Source organism: Crinia signifera, chromosome 6 (assembly GCF_055691185.1).
Source record: "Crinia signifera chromosome 6, ASM5569118v1, whole genome shotgun sequence".
NCBI classification, from domain to species: domain Eukaryota; kingdom Metazoa; phylum Chordata; class Amphibia; order Anura; family Myobatrachidae; genus Crinia; species Crinia signifera.
The window spans coordinates 157,123,313-157,139,096 of NC_139222.1; positions in this window are offsets into that span (position 1 = coordinate 157,123,313).

A 15,784-nucleotide genomic window follows, 5' to 3' on the forward strand; every position below is an offset into this window, starting at 1 on the left:
AGATTACCTGGACTACGTCGGATCAAGAGAAGACTTCTTCAGCGCAGGACCAGGTGAGTAGGATTTCCTTCCACAGCTCCAACATGGATTTCTTCAGACCCGGACACCGCCATGGACCTGGAGGACGACACGGACCGTCAACATGGACCTGGAGGACGACGCAGACAGCCGACATGGATGACACAGGACATCAGGACCAGGGCTACCTACGGGATCAAGAAAGGTAAGTATCAGTATGTATGTGTTATGTATGTATTAAACTTTTATTTTTCACGTGTGTCAGTGTGTTTATTTAACTCTTTCTTTTACTGTGGCACTACAAGACCCAGCGGGCCCTTTAATGCCCCGCAGGCTGGGACTTGTGGTTCTCCAAGTCCCAGCTTGCGGGGGAGGCTTGCTGGGACTCATAGTTCACCAGTAAAAGACAATGGTTTTTATTCTATTTTTTACACCATACCATCAGCTCGATGCCCACCGCCCAGGGGCATCGAGGACAGCACCAGGCTTCAGCCTGGTCAGGTAAGTCCTGGAGGGGGGGGACCCCTTTATTGGGGGGGTCCCCACTCCCCCAGGGCCCCTGGCCAGGCTGACTGGTCGGTAGGGATGAATGCTTTGGCCGGGGGGACTTGTATAAAAAGTCTCCCCCCGGCTGTGGCATTACCCCGCTGGCTGGTTTTGCCTGGGGCTGGTTCTTAAAATACGGGGGACCCCTAGTCATTTTGTCCCCCGTATTTTGGGAACCAGCCCCAGAGCAGGAGCCTGGGGCTGGTTGTTAAAAATCGGGGAACCCCTATTTGTCGGGTTCCCTGATTTTTATTTACCGGCTCCAGGCTCTGTCAGCCTGGTGCTGGTTTCGGCTGTGGGGTGGACCCCACGCCGTTTTTTTTTTAAATTTATTTATTTTTCTATTTTTTTTTACACATTGCAGCCTGCACGGATCTGACTGATCCGTGCAGACTGCTAGAAATAATTCGTATTAGCGGCCGTATATACGGCCGCTAATACGAATTCCTACGACATCGGTGGGTTACAAAGCAGTCATATATGACTGCTTTGTAAATCCCCCTCCGGAACACGACTTTGCATACGACTTAAACAGTCGTATGCAGTCGTAGGGAAAATACCAATACGAAAAACTAGGTTTTTCATATTGGTAAATTTCCCCCATAATTTTTTCAGTGTTATTATTAGCAATGGGAAAAGAGGTGCAACTCCCATCAAGGTTTCTTTACGACATTGTATATACTTTTGGATTGTATATATTTTTTATCTTTCATATGTTTGGAGTGTTTTTATGAATAAAATCTTTTTGGACACCAATCTAAGTGTCGTAAAGAAACCTTGATGGGAGTTGCACCTCTTTTTCCACAGTGAGTTGGGGTACGCTCCCCATGAAACATTCTCTTTAAAAGATACCTTTATATGAATTTTCTGCCTTCCTTTATTGTGAGTGGGGTACGATCTTCCATATCCTTAAAGATACCTTTATATGTGGGTTCTGCACCTCACTAAAGTGAGTTCATCGGTACAATAACATTTCTGCACTTGATGGTGGAAGGACATCTATCAAAGCACCTGTTTTTCCCCTGAGAGTGAATCACTTTGGGACTTTTTATTTTCTATATATGGTCATATGTATTCTGACATAAAATACATTGTTTTTATTTTCCCATGCCTCCCTATGTGAATATTTCCATGGGACACCATTGAGGAAGTTAGGATCATTCACGCCATCAGACCCTCGATGATAAATAAGGGAAGTGACGTGTATATCTTACCTATTTTTTGTTATATCTGTCAACTATAAGCGCTGTGTAGACTCCACTTATACCCTTTTGTTCCAATGTTCAGCATGTAGTAGCTTCCATTTGGAAGCTGCTACTGCTCATTATACACAGAGCTGAATACGCCTCACCATCTTGGGCTGCCAGTAAATTATGTAATGACAGTAATAGCTTCCATCAGGAAGCCATTCTGTGCAAATTGCCAGAGCTAGAGTGCTTCTATGGGCTGCTGATTGTGCAGCCCAGAAGCAATTCCTCTGCAGTGAGCATGCCCAGACTTCACTGAGTCACTCAGTGTGATGCAGATGAAGGAAGGTGTGGATGGAAGTTTTTTTAAGTTTAATAATATTTGAGCCACTGTGAATAATATTTTTTAAAACTGTTATTTGTGTGTAGATCTTTATTAAGAGTATAATTTTGTATACTTTAATTAATATTAAAGTTAATAAAAGTGTGTGTTTTGCTCTGTGCCTGTGTTTGGGTGCATATGAGTACAGCATGTTTTAATAGTAAATGCACACAAACACTGGAACAGAGCAAATCAAACTAATAACCTGCAAATATTAATTGACCGTTTGCAATGAGCAGTACCCAGAAAATTTCAGTCCCCCTTAAGTCTAAAGGCAGGAGCCGCCACTGATAATTAAAATTGAAAGACTCAGAATGATTAAAAATATAAGATGACAGACTGTATGCACCTCCGCATAGCAATGAATATCTGTGAAAATGTTTCTGTCCACCCGCTTATTGCATTTCAGTAATTTCACACAAAATTAGTTTTGCCCTACTCTGTAAAGCTGGGAATTTTCTGGTACATGGTAAGGAACTTTTTGATACCACCACGAAATTAAATCTGAGTTTTGCGCTAAATAACAAAACTAGGAGATTACTTGGTGCATTAAGAATTTCCACATTTCATGGCGAAAACCTCTGATGGTGCAAACCTCTGTAAATGACATCATTTTACTATGGCTCCATATACTGTATATAGGACCTTATTCTGGTTGACTTGCAAGTCTGCGTATACGCAACCTTGCAAGTCCACCAGATGCCACCCAGCGAATGCTGGGGTGGCCATCCCCATTCACACGCCGTGCTCGTTCGTCCAACATGCGAATGGATGTTTCATGTAAACATTCATTTGCAGACCAAGGGGAAACTTCCACATCTTTCAATGGTCAATGATATTTTTACTCATCGATGTGCATCCATTTTGTTTGACTGATTGGCCTGTGGGCAAATCAAAACATGGGGGCGAGGCTTCGCGGGTGTCATAGGGCAGAGCTATGTTCCATGTCCCAGCACTTTGAAAAACAAAAGCAAAACCGGTTTTGCAGTGCCATTGATGGGGGAAACCATCTGGTTCTCCCCCATCATTGGCAAACGTATTCGGCATCAGCCATAAACCATCAATGTATTTCAAATCATCGATGGTCGATGGTCATCCATACGTGAAGAGCGTGTCATGCCTGGCTTTCTGGAGAGATCTCTTGCACCCTCTTAGTGGCCATGGGCTCGTACCAAACTGACCTTTCCTCATGCTGCTTGCACCAGTATGTGAGGGAGCAGCTGTGGTCAGCAGGGGAGAAGGAGATCCTGCAGTGAGTGAAGGAGAAGGAGACCCATGGCTGCTGGGAGCGAGAGGGGGGAGACCAGACAGCAATGGTAAGCATCGAGTCAGTCTCTTCATTAGGAGACACTGAGGAGGAGACCCAACACTGTTGATAGTGATACACAGCTTTTATTGTAGGGGGATGGGACAGAGCAAGGTACCCATGGATAAGGGGGGTGAGGAGGGGTTTAAATAGGAAGTTATACTGTAGATATCTCTGTCCCCTTCATCCCTCTCCCCCCACCTCCCAGCCCCACCCTCTCCACTTTTTATCTCTCTTAGGGTTTTGTTTTGGATTTATGAAATTTGATAAAAACTGCTATAATCATGTATTTTGGATGTATTTTTTTGACAGCGGTAATATCCTCTATAATTTTAATTACCTGTTATTTCCGGTCAAGTTTGACCATCTTACAGCTCACATTATTATTCATCAACATAGGCCAAAGGCTGGATGGCTAAACCAAGCAACAGAGCAGTGGCATAAATGCACGGCTGTTACTTAAAAAAAACTAACACCTCTATGACAGCAGCAGCAGACAGGAATGCAGTAACCTGACCCAGCTGATATACAGTACTGCATACTGTATCACTTGGAATAAAACACCAGGAACAATTGCTCAACTTCAATAACAATATCAGACAGGCACCGACAGTGACACAACCCTGCTAATAATCTTAGGGGTTGATTCTGGTTGACTCTTCTTCTGCCACCGGTTCAGAAGACACATCACCCTCGCATGTGCCCGCTGGTGCAGAAATCATTTGATGGTTGCCAACCATCAAATTAATTCTCCTGGGCTCACAAATAAAAGTCGGTGGAAAAGGACTTTTACAGTATTTGGGCATGCCGGGATGAAGACAGGGTGGGTGGCTGATGTCATGTGACCTCAGCCTCACATCCCCCTCCGGCACACATCGGCACACCCGCATTCAAATGGGAACGCCCAGCTTTTTCATGGGGATGCCCATGAAAGACTGGGCGCTTCCATGGGCGACACCCAACTCCACCGCCACATGCTCACGGTCCGCACTGCTCCGTACGAACGTCACAGCGACAATGCAAGTCGCTGTAGCCATTCGCCCAGGGAGCCTGCACATGCACTTAAACTATTATGCGCATGCACAAAAGAAAAACATCGGTCCCCAGTGAGAATGCGCGGGAGACTGAATGAGGGCCTTAAATTAATACAGTATCTGTATCAATCGTAAAAAATTTTTTTAACAAAGTATTTTTTAAACAGACATTTTATGAAATCATTATTCTTTTTTGTCTAACAGCCAGGAAAACACCCGAAAGATGGATTCTGCAGTGTGTGCCTTGGTTGACATATATAACTGCATGAGTAGTTCATGCAGGGCGATAATCACACTCACAAGCTGCTAATGATACCTATTAACAAGAAATGACTGGATATTGTTTTAACATGTATATATACTGACACTGAGCTATACAGTAGTAAAACTGTGTGCATTATTGAAGAGGCGTGCTGTGCAGCAATATACCGTAATGCAGCCTACTGTGTTACAGGACGTGCAGATACTGTGCTGTATGTTTGAGTTAGAATGCCGGCCTGTGTATCATACAGACACACTGTTCTGCCTATATATTGTGTGTATGGCTGTTTTAGGGGATTGGCTGTGTCTCAGGATTTTCTGGTGCCGCCTGCAAGAAACTCTAATGAAGATATAATGTTGACATATGTCTAGGCTCCTGACAGCTTTGCAATGTCTGATCCCCGACAGCTACTCATTTTAATACAATCAGTGGCGTCTTTTTCTGCTTGCTTTAAACGAGGTCTGGGTAACCCATTGTTGGATGAAGATGTACCGCATTTCACTTTAATCCTTTACTTTAACCCTGCTAGGGGAACCTTTGGTGATAATAGTAATTATAGGCAGCAAGATTACCGTTAAATCTACTGCATGGTGTTTTTAAGCCTGGTATTAATACTTGCTATTAAAGCGTTAACTTTATATGGGGCCACTGCCTCTACCATGAGGTGAGGAATGTTTAAACACAGTGCAGGTAGACATGTTGTGGACGGTAGGCAAAAGAAAGAAGAGATCAAGGTATTGGGCTAGCGGCTAGCCACTAGGCAGAGAAAGAGGCCAAGAGGATGAAATAAGAAACCATGGGGGGGCATATGTAAAAGGGTATGAGTTTGCCAGAAGGGTGCTTGCCCTGTGTATAAATGCCTGTTAAAAAAAAAATTGAGACCAGCCGGAATCCTGCACCTCCAGCAAACTTGCACCGTAATCCATACTGTGGTGCCTGAAAGTTTGTGAACCCTTTAAAATGTTCTGTTTCTGCAGAAACTTTGGTTTTAAAACTACTATACCTCAGATTTTCACTTAAGTCCTGAAAGTAGATATAGAGAACCGAATCAAACAAAAGAGACAAAAAATAATTAAATGTGCTAATTATCCAATATCACTTGTCTGTGAGTGCCGAAAGTATGTGAAGCAGTAGGCTTAGCAGATACTTTGAAGATGAAATTAGATGTGGGGACCCTCAAGTGTAAGTGGGCAATCTGTCTTTTTAATAGAACAGGGATCTATCAAAGGACCTTATTCTGATTGACTCGCAAGGCTGCAAATTTCGAAGCCTTGCAAATCCAACAGACGCCACCTGCTGCACGCAGTGCTGGTCGCCCCTCTAGCTCGCACGCCCCCCCACACGGCTGTGAATGGATGATTTACATAATCATCCATTCGCAGGCGGCGAGAAATCATTCGAAGGTCACCGACCATCGAATGATTTCTCCAGCGCTCGCAGTTTAGAGACACCTATATAGTGACGGTACTTGTATATTATAGCGGCGCCCCCGATGTACATCGTACGATGAATGTATCGCATCGCATGCCATGTACCCGATGGCATGCGATGCGATGCGACGCAACGCGATTTTGACCCCCTATACGATGAAAAATCGTATAAGCACACTAAAGGGTGCTTTTGAGCTTACAATGTTAAATGCACCCCCACGCCACCCCCCCACTATAAACGTGAACCCGAAGCGTGGCGAGCGCAGCGTGCCCGCGAGGGGCGGCGGTACGCGTCCTACGACCTTTTCATACCCCCACTATCCACGTCGGCGTGGAGTTGAGAATAGAATAGTGTGGCGAGCGCAGCGAGCCACCGAGCCCCGCGAGGTAAACGCATTCGAGGTAAAAGCATAGCTTTGATAAAGTCGTGACATCACGACGAAACATGTTAGGCAGCACTTGCTACTTTTAAATTTGGACTTGGAAGGATCTCTGTCTATGCTGCCACACTCCCTGCCCAATCCCGGAAATCATCCCTTTCATTGTCACCTTGTCCGGACTGCCTCCAATATCTCCATCCATTGGGGAACTGCATCCATTTCTATTTGTGGTTCATACAATCCGCAATATCGTGAGGACCTTTCCAGTAATAGGAATTCGATCATCCTCCAGCGTGAGATTTACCACAGTGACCACAAGCAACCAGCGCATCATAGTGAGGACCCCCAAATTGGGAATTAGATCATCCTCCAGCGTCTATCTGCACAATCCAGGACGGCCCACTGCCAATATCATCTCCATTGGGTACCTTCCAGGGAATCTAAAGCCCTCCAATTCCAGGGACACATACGGCAGCAATTCAGAGACTTAAGTATCACCTTCCTTTGTCCTATCAATTTTATTGTCATTGTCATTTTTGTCATTTTTATTGTTTATGTCATTCCAGTCATTATTTTAATTATTTATATATTTCATTAAATTTGTAATATCCAATTGATCCGTTTCTAGCGCTCCACCACCTTTTTTCTTTATTCTTAATCCTTAGAGGGTTAACACCCCTCAAGCAGGAGCAGCTTGGTAACACACCCCACAGGGCGCCTATTCCTACTCTGAGTATCCCATCTCGAGTACACCCATTTTTTCATACCAAATAAAAGCTAAATTTTAATAATATAATTAACACCAATTTAACAATAAAGAGTGCCCTGGAAAATACTAAATCAGTCTTTCTTTCTGCACCCTAATGCGGAACCCCCCCCCCCAAAAGATACAGTTTGTCCTGAACTTGTCCCGGGAGCACCACCAACCCTGCAATTGACATCACCCAAACCTTTATTGTATGTCATGTTGGTATACAGAATTCAAGACTGATTTCTTTGATTATGTGCGGACTCATACAAATCTAATATATCCACCAATCAACAGTCAGACGGATTGTGTACAAAGTAAGGAAATGCCATTATTACTGTCTCCAGGAGTGTATGACCAACAAAGATCACGCCAAGAGCAAGGCATCCAAAAGTTTGAAGGGATCAAATTAACCTCTAAGCAACTGAAGGCCTTTCTCACATTAGCTAATGTTAATGTTCATTTCTACAATCAGGAGAAAACCGAACAACGATGGTGTGCATGGCAGGGAGAAAGCCACTGCTCTCCAAAAGGCACATTGCTGCCTATCTGCAGTTTGCTAAAGATCACCTGGACCATCCAGAAGGCTATTGGAACAATGTTTTGTACAGATGAGACCAAAATAGAGCTTTTTGGTTTCAATTAGAAAGATATATTTAAAGAAGAGAGAACAGTGCATCTCAGCATAAAACCTCATACGTTCTTTGAAACATTGGGGTGGTGATGGTATCCTCGTTTGGGCCTGTTTTGCTGCATCTGTCCCAGAATGACTAGCCATCATTGATGGGCCAATGAATTCTAAGTTATTTTTTTTTACTCAGTATTACCCTTTTACTCAGTATTACCCTTTTACTCAGTATTGCCTGAGAGATAACTAAACTGACTGAGTGTCTGCCATTATATATTTCTGTTGTGAGAGGCATGGGGAGCTAGCATTAGGAGGAGGTGCTGGTCCTGACATGCTGTATGGAGCACTATGGTGTTGCTCAAGGTAGCGGTTGCTCTGTGAAGGCAGCCTGGTCTATTTATGCTTTCTTCAAATGTTTCAGTTGAAACCCTATCTGTCTGTGTTTTCACAGTACATGTTTTCAAGACCTATATAGAAGTCGAATTTTCATACTGAATTTGAATATTCGTGTTATTCGTGCTCAGTGTGTAACAAGTTTAAAGTCACAGAAAAATAATCTTACCTAAGTTTGTGCGCTACCTGCCATACTTGTAAAGGGACATTGGTCTCACTAGGGAGGGGTGTGGCCACACAATAGGGCCCCCAATTCAAATTACGCCACACAGCACAATCATATATGTAGTACTCCTTATACATGTATTGTCACACATCATATCATGCATACATGTGTAAGGAGAACATATTGTCTTCAGCATACACAAAGCCTGCTCCTCTTAGTGGCTTTGCTTCCCTTCAGTAGCAGTGACGGCATGACATCACATACGCTAAGCCAGAAAAGGTAGCGGCTGGTTCTGACCCTGCACACCCAAAAGTTGGATGTTGTGACCGATGTTGCTGATGGTGCCTCTTTATATGCAAATGACAGATTAAGAGGTACAGTACAGCCAGTGGGTGTCTCTGTACATATTCCAGTGGCTGTGGCATTAGCATATTTTCACAGAACTGCTGCATACAAGAATGTAAATTTCTAATAATGTCAATTTCTAAATGAGCAATTATTTGCTCAGCAAATCTTCAGTAATGCACAGAGGGAAAAAATGTTTTTCACAAGATGTTCTAATGAGGTTCAAGGGCTAGAGACTACCAATTTCACATACACTATTTCAAAGTGTTCCTATTCTAGAGGATGTTCACAGAGCTATGCATAAACACAAAAACACTGGACTTGTAAATCACCTTCTCAGAAATAGTTACAAGATGTACTCTGCGATTCATCTCACCATACATACTCCATAGTTGCTCTGTACAATCCTAATTTATATACAAAGGAGATACACTTACAAACTATATACATATGTAGACTAGATACCAAAGTGTACAAAAATAAAGGACAGTATACATTGTAAAGCTAATAGAGATTTGGGGTGCTTGCACTGTAAAATGAGTGCAGATTTACTTGAGGAGACATGCATTGTATAACTACAAGAGACTGTCTGTATTAGAGTGGCCTCCAGAACAAGTTTGGTATTGCATAATATCCACAAATATGAATTATATTGTGTAGTAGTCATGGAAATGCTTTCTGTATTGTATAGAGGTCATTAAAAGGCTTTATACAGTGTATCACTAAAATGTTTTTTCTGCGTATATTATTTATTGAGATAGTCTTGGCTTTCCTTTTTTTTTTTTTTAAAGGTAGATGATAGACAAAAATTATATTTGATCATTCTCAGAGAGCATGTAGCAGCATCAATCAGTACAGGGCATTAAGTAATCAAAATACCAGCAAAATACGGGTAACAATAAAGTTACAATCTACAAAATAGTGCCAGAAAATCCGTAAAGCAACAACATGCAGTGCACAACAAGACCCAATAAAAGTAATTAAACTACCAACTGTTTTTTTTTTTTACGGACCATACAGTAAGCCAGAACATATCAAGAATAAAAAGTAGATAAAGAAAACTTACTGTAGCTGGGAGGGGAAAAAGGGGAAGGGACACCAGGCAGAAACCACCAATAATTAAAAAAAAAAGCAAACAAACAAACAAATAAATAAATAAATAGACCTCTTGAAATATCAGTAAACAATAAAAATGGCTTATAATAACTGAATGTTTATTCAAGCTTGGAAGGCATCTATTATAATGAGAATACCAAGGAGTCCACACTTTGGGAATTCTGTCATGGAGAAGGGTAGTAATATATTTCATAGAAGCAGTATACCAAACCCTGTTGATGGGAGAAGCAATGCAAGAGATTCACCAAACTGAAAATGCCGTAAAAACCCAGTTTTCAGGGACAGGTGAGGGAGGGCATCACAGATCGGCGGTACAGTGACCTCCTCCTCCCTGCACAGCTTTCGGGTACAGGGAGAAGGAAAAGGAGCCCTCACACAGCCGTGTGAGGGTTCAGGGAGGGAGGGGGGACCCGCAGCACATCGCCGGTCATCGCTTTTGCGTTAATAATCGCATATGTTACTGCATACTGTATGCGATTATTAACAATGCGAGTGTCGGCGATGTGCTGCGGGAGGTATTAGAGAATCCCGCCCTAGGTATGGCAGACCGCTTCCAGTCAGTAACAACCAACAATTAGCAGCAATAAATATATGACCATATAATTGTGAATGTGAATTATAAACTCTTCACAGAAATTCTAACGGATAGGCTGCAAGTATTGCTACCGTCTGTTGAATATATGTGATCAGACTGGCTTTATTTTATTTTAGTCACTGAATAGGCATGTGACCTTGTGAACTTGGACCATATATTTGAAACTCTTATGAATTTTGAGTTTCCTGAAGACTTAATTACCCTGGTACAGACTCTGCAGTTTTCCTCTAGTTATAGGATAGCATGGAAAGAGTTCATCTTTGACCCTATTACTTTATACCGGAATTATGCCCCCCACAAAAATGAGGTATTTTACTAGGCCTCAGCCAATGCTTTCAATAGGAGAAATGTCACGTTTTAGCGAAAGTCTGCCCCTGGTATCTCATGGACCGATTCTCCCCAAATTTGGTCTGCTGGAAGGTTGTATCTAGATATACTGGGTTACCAAGATTGGTAGGAATCAGGAATTGGTAGGAGTTCAGTGACCGGAGATACAGCCCCCCAAAAATCGTTATTTTTTATGGGGATCAGCTCCCATCCAAAATTTCTCAGTCCGGTGAAGTTTTATAAAAAAAATCTGAGATATACATTTTGCAGCTAACAGATGGGGGTACCGTTGGTATATAGGAGTCAAAGGTCACAATCCCTGACCTGTGGACAACTTTGAACACTTTGGGTCCAGTTTTGGGGTACCCCGAACCCTGACAGAACCTTGTACCCAATGGCACTCTAATAGCCCTGGGTCTTCCCTATCCAGAACCATCAGTAACAAGTCTGTGAACTGCTCATTTCCGGAGATACGGTACCGAACGCAGACCCACTATTGGGGTACACTTCCTGAACCTCTAAAATTTTGAAAATTGGTGTGCAGGTAGGGAGTATCCCTAGACCAAATTTGGGGTGAGTATTTCTTTTAGGAGCTAAGATATGGCAAGGCAATTTCGGCAACCTTCACTGAGCCCGGGTTAGTCAATGGTCAAACCCCGGTCCTTGGAAGTACTGGATCTCCGTTTCCTTATGGGCTAAATTTATAAAATTGGGGCTACTGGCATGCCAAATTGTGGGTCATTCGGTCCAGTAGAACCAGAGATATGGCCTGGGTAATTCATCTTAGGTACCCGGGGACTCTTAAGCCGACCCCGGCTTAACCTGCATCACAAATGACATCCCTGGAAAACACAGACTATTAAGCCCAAATCTTCTGGTTCCCTCCCCGGCATTCAAACACACCCCTGCCCCGCTATGAAGTATGTCTTGGCGCTGATTCTCTAGAAATGATAAGTTGCACGGGCCAAGTGGTTTCTAAATATTGACACTTGCATCAAATTTTATAGTAGCAGGAGATAGGGGGCGAGCACGGCGGGGAAGGAACCAGTCTGGTGGGCCTAATACTGGCCCACCTTAGACAACCTCTTGGCCCGCGCAAGTTATAACTTCTAGAGAATCAGCGCCAAGACATACTTCGTAGCGGGGCATGGGTGGGTGAATACGCTGGGGTAGGAACCAGTCCGAGTGGGTTTAATAGTTGACATTTTCCGGGGACATCATATTTGATGCATAGTCAATCTCCCATTGCTTTATTTTTCATAATTCCTGTCCCAAAATTCCAAACATTTTGCACAAAATTATTTTACTCATTAGTAGTATCTTCCAATTACACCTAACCCCTGACCTTATGGCAAAAGCTAGCGTTATACTTTTTATTCTGTGACACATAAGAACCTTATCTATTTTCTTTATTTTTTGTCTCACCTTGGCTAGAAAAGTCATCCTTTCTAAACACTTTCTGACAATAATCCTACGCACATAATGCCTAGAGAGACAATCCACACTCTTTTGAAAATAATGTAATGCAATGCTATAATAAAATTTGGACCTATGCATGGGGCAGATGTATAAAGCCTTAACAAGAGATAAATTCAAGTGTGATAAGGAGAGATAAACGCCCAGCCAATCAGCTCCTTACTGACTTTTCTCAAACACAGCCTGTAACATGGCAGTTAGTAGGTGATTGGCTGGATGTTTATCTCTCTTTATCACACTTGCATTTATCTCTTGTTAAAGCTTAATACATCTGCCCCTAATAGTCTCTAAACCTGAACTGGCAGGAGCATATGTACTTATTTGAATCAACCAATGGGAATTTTTACTGTCAATTGTTGAATTCGCCAAATCAGTTCATTATTGCAGTGATATCTCCAGGGTAATTTCTATAGAAACTGCCTATTGCACTTTTATGCTCTGTTTACAGTATTTTCCATTAGGTGTACATTACCTACTCCTAGGATGGGGCATTACATCCTCTACAACAGGGGTGGGCAATAAGCGGCATTCCAGCTGTTGATAAACTATGCATGCCTTGCATCAGTTTCAGCATGGCAAAATAGCAAAATGAAAGCAAGGCATGCTGGGATGTGTAGTTCATCAACAGCTGGAGGGCTGCTTATTGCCCATCCCTGCTCTACACTCAGTGGCGGATTTTACCTATGGGCTGCAGGGCTGCAACCCCACAGGTAAATTCTGCCACTGTTGTGAAGCCAGATACAGTCTGTGAGACTGCACTGGCTTCACTGTGACTGACTATATCCTGTAGAAGCCTTTGGGCTTCTCTCGGCAGCACTGTGTGAAGGATCCATCAGGGATCCAACCCAGCATGCCCCTCTGGGACGGGCCATCACTATGCGCATGCGCAGAGGAACTCCCAGGTCTCAGACCCGGAAGTCCAAGAACGGCGCCGCATCGCAAGGGATAGCTTTTATCGCTAGAGCTTTCCCTTGCATTACTAATCGCATATGTTAGAGCATTTGCGATTAGTAAGAATGCGGTAGAGAGCGGATATGGGTGGCAGATGTTAGAACATCCCGCCCAAGATCCGTAGAAAATTTCTGTGTTGTTTTGGTTCCTTGTAAAAGTACTTGAGTTGGTTTATTTGATTATTGTTAACATATTATTATTTTGCAAAACATTTTTAAACAGAAATAACTTATGTGTATTTGTGCCACTGATTTGTGGCTTAGTTTAGCCAGCCAGCCTGTAGCCTATGTTGATGAACAATATTGTGAGATGTGAGATGGCCAAAATTGAGTCGAAATAAATGTTGAGGTTAATAATACTGCAGGGAAAAAAAGCCTAAATTATGTGATTTTAGCTTTTTTGGTGAATATTTGGGAAAAATAACCAGTCAAGGCTAAATCCAAAACCGGATGCCAAATTAAAAACATAGAATTTGACGGCAGATAAGAACCACTTGGCCCATCTAGTCTGACCCTTTTTTAACATGTTACTTCAAACATATTTGATCCTTATTTCTTTGTAAGGATATTAATATGCCTATCCCAAGCATGTTTAAATTGTACTACTGTATTTGCATCTACCACCTCTGATGGGAGGCTATTCCACTAATCTACTACTCTTTCTGTGAAGTAATTCTTCCTCGCATTTCCCCTGAATCTTCCTCCCTCTAGTTTCAGTGCATGTCCTCGTGTTCTGTTGCTTCTCTTCCTGTGAAGAATGTCTCCCACCTGTACCTTGTTAAAGCCCTTGATATATTTGAAAGTTTCTATCATGCCCCTCCTTTCCCTTCTCTGCTCCAAAGTATACATATTAAGATCTTTTAGTCTTTCCTGGTACGTTTTGTGAAGTAGGCCATGCACCATTTTAGTAGCCCTTCTTTGTCCAGTCTCTATTGTATTTATATCCTTCTGGAGATATGGCCTCCAGATCTGAACACAGTACTCTAGATGAGGTCGTACCAATGACCTATACAGTAGCATTATTACTTGTTTCTACTGCTGATACAGATGGGGCCGCCATCACGCCATCCCCGCCAGGGGGTGCATGCACCCGAGATACTTGTGCGCCTCCTGGGCAATGGAGCCTTCTTCCAGTCCCCGCCGCCTCCCCCACTGTCGCCGACCAACGCCCTCGCTGCCCGAAGCGCCCCTCTAACCCTGCCAGTCTCCCTGAAGCTGAGACGGGCAGGGACAGGAGAAAAAGATGCATAGAAAAATAAAAAGATTGTGGAGCAAGAAAAAAAATTATCAGGAGGGAATGGCAGCCAAAAAAAGAAGAAAGACACAAAACAAAACCAATCTGCATGAAAAAAGGATTAATGAAGAAGGAAGGATGTGACATGAGTGTGCTAGCAGAGGATGTGTACAATTATTCTGCATGGGTTAAATGCCAGTCATTCCTATATTAGGGCTTCTAATAAAGGACTTGTCCCATGGCTCTAATTGCCTCTCTCTCCTCTTGTGGTCTGCAAGAGGTAATGAACTTGGGGTTGTCGAAATGAGCCAGGGACCCTCGCTGTCTACTGTTTAGAGGGAATAAATGCTAATTAGCGAGGATTGAAGACGTGCAGGCAGAGGGAGGGGGTTAAAAGATTTGTTTTCTTGAGTCTTTGGGAAATACCAGATCATTAATTTGCTTTATGATTAGTGTAAAGGGATTGACACACTAACCTCTTTTTATATTATCCCGGAGGGATGTGTGGGTGAGAAGCAGATTTCGATCCTTACTTGAACACTGACAGTGCCATTTACCTCTTTAATACTGAAATATTGGCAAAGCTGTCCAGTCTGCAATATTATTACAGGAAAATTATACACCTGCTAATATGTTAACAATGCAATTACTACCCCCCCCCCCCTTCCCCCGCTCTTGCACCCTGATCTCCAGTAACATTAGACGGTTTGATATTCAGGTGTGGGTGCCAGCGGGCACAAGTAACTCATGTTGCACCCAAAAGCTCTAGGTTGAGTGGTGTAAAGAGGTGAAAACTGTCTAAAGTACTGAGCATGGTGTTTTTTGTGTAAAAAAGATGACTTTATCACTAATTCACCACCAAAGGAGAGTATGAGCAGAGATCATAGGTACCTGTAGCACTCATGCCTTATTGGCAGTGGCGGTTTTTACCTATGGGCTGCAGGGCTGCAGCGCCCCCAGGTGAAATCTGCCACTGTCTCTGCCTAAAGTGAAGCCAGATGCAGTCTGTGAGACTGCTCTGGCTTCAATGTGACTGGCAGTGACTTCCTATTTGAAGTCTGAGCTGCCAGTCAATCAAGGCAATCCCATTGGGAGGTGTTCCCTCCCTCCGGGATGCCTCTCTATATGCAAATGCGTGGCAGCCCCCAAAATGGGTTATGCGCATGTGCAATACCGCGGACCATACTGTGCATGCACCAGACCCGGGAACCTGAGTAAGCCTCGTGGGACTGCTGCAAAGGCAGTATGCAGTATGTATGAA